The following is a 2,545-nucleotide window of genomic DNA, read 5'->3' on the forward strand; positions in this document are numbered from 1 at the left end:
GAGGGCGTTTGGCATTGTGCCCAGTTTGATGTCAAGTCAGACATAATACAATAACATCACTTCCGACAAGTACCTTTAAAATAAGACATCCTAAATTTCTATATTTTCCTACTTGACATTAGTAAACAGCTTGAAATAATACATTACCAGTCTGAAGAATGTATTATTACAGCAAGAACCGTAAGAAAACCGCTTAGCCAAAGATTTCTGACTGATTAGCTGTGCCCCATGTACAAAGTGCTAATCTTGACTTTGATACGTGCTTTCTGCAGGTATGTTACAAAAGCTGTCTCTTTGACTTTTTGTTCATACCTGTGAAGTATGATGCAGAACTCAATATAAAAATGCAATTTTTTAATTTCATAAATACAGGAGATTGCATTATTTTTTAAACTGGGGCTTTCTTGAGACTAAATAAGCAGAGCCCCGTGCTCATTTAGTCTGTGTTTAGGGAAAATTAAAGCAACACATTTGTCATTCTTCATAGTAATCCCAACTATCTGCTCCCAGTTGAGACTGTGCTGCACACAAGCTCCATTAGATTTCAAACAGAAAGAGACTGGAAAGGGAAAATCTTTGTTTATTTTTTATTTTCTATAAAAAAAAAAAAAATTAAAAAAAAAAGAGAGATGAGTTTATTTAATGATCATAACAGACTTAATCAGAGACCTCGATAGACCACTCACATACGATAATCGAGGAAAATGTCTGAACAAAACCCCCAAAACAACAAATGTAACACAAAATAAGATACCTGAATAAAGCAAACTCTGGGCTGAGCTGCAGGTCAGCACATTCTCCGTAAAACTCATGGCACGTTATGTCCAACAGTTATTATGACAAGGGAAAAAAAGGCTAAAAAGGAATGACATTTTGTTTTTTTACCCTTTCAAAACCAATCTAATAATAAAATTATATAGTTATATATCGTGGACTTCATAGAAATTAAAAGATGTGACTCAAGCACAGAAACGAGTTCTCCTGAAGTACTCACCCATCTTTTTATTCTCCTCATTAACAGACTGCTTATCTACATCGGGAAACAGACCTCCCGCACCACACACTGAGAAAAGAATGAAAACACACACACACTCATACAGCCATCCAAATTTACAATCACACTCACAGACCAGACTCAAACGCTAGTGTGGTGACACTGAAACAGATCTATCTAAAATGTGCTGATTGAACAAACTGAGAAAGTAGTTGTCAGGTGTGTACACTCATAGAAGTCCAGCTAAAACTAACTTTAAAACCCGAATATTGGTAACGGGTAAAGTATAAAACGCTGTCTTTTCCTTTTTTATTACTTTTTTCTTTTTTCCCTTTCTTTCTTTTTTTCTTGTTGTGTGTTTTTTGTTTTGTTTGTTTTTTATACACAAACTCCTTCAAAAAAATCTCCCACCCCACTTAAATATTACACCGCCCACTGCTGACTCGCCCCTTTCTAAACCCGGTCAAAGTGTAATATAAGCCAACGAGAACTGCAATACAATACAGGCACTGGAGAAAAAACACCATAAGAGACAAGTAGAGAGGACGAGATGTGTTCGGATTTCAATCAATCCCCGCTCAAACAAATGTCTCCAAGAACATAATTAGAAGAGTCACATCCACAATTTTATCAAACAAGAACAAAGATAGAAATCAAAACTGTTTTTTCAGCATTTTCCGTTTCTTGACTTGTGTAACTGTTTCTTTTTAGTTTATACCGTCGACACTGTGCCCTCGGTGAACTAGAAGATGATTCGATGTGAAAAATCTAACAGGGAGCTCTCTCCAGTCTACTACTTTACTAACCTGATTGAAGTAACAGCTACAGAAAGATGTTTGTCTAATTCCCCTGATAGTCCCAGCTTCATCAGAGGGAACAATAGGGGGCTTGACTGACCCAGTAGTTACTGTTGTGAACCGGCCACTCAGAAAAACTTCTCCAACAGTGTATCTAAAAGTGTAATACAAACGATGGTGCGACATTTGTAGTGAAAACTCAGAACTAAAGCTTAGAAACGACCGGACTCTCTCCCTCTTCTGCTACCGATTTCCTACTGTAGCTTTAAATTAAAAAATAAAAGGCAAGATGGAAAAAACTTGACTGACTCTGTCTTTGATAAATACTTGCTGAAACTATGATAATGCATATATTGAGGGTATTTTTTTTAAAGTTTTTTTTTTTTTTTTTTTTTTTCAACTAGCTACCAAATGTTTTAGGACAAGTAATTTAGCATAAAAGATATCAGGGGTTGTTTGGCATAGAAGTAGCTGGCGGAGTGTGTTGGTGAGAAGATTCAAAGAGGAAGGAAAAAAGAAAGAAAAGAGATTCAAAATAAACAGTTATTGTAGTATAAGAAAATACTTCTTTACAGTAGATACTAGATAATGAAAAAAGGTCTGCACTGCTCCTCGCCTCGTCTGCAAATGTTTGTTTGTCCGTTTGTGCAGGCCACAGAAGATAATGGTCAGTTTAGGAAAAAGAGGTGTAAGGCAAACTGTACCTTCTCTGCTGAGAAATATACATGATTTACAGTATGGAAGTACCACCCCC

This window comes from Haplochromis burtoni, unplaced genomic scaffold (genome assembly GCF_018398535.1).
Source record: "Haplochromis burtoni strain Fernald_Lab_line unplaced genomic scaffold, NCSU_Asbu1 Contig_335, whole genome shotgun sequence".
NCBI classification, from domain to species: Eukaryota; Metazoa; Chordata; class Actinopteri; order Cichliformes; family Cichlidae; genus Haplochromis; species Haplochromis burtoni.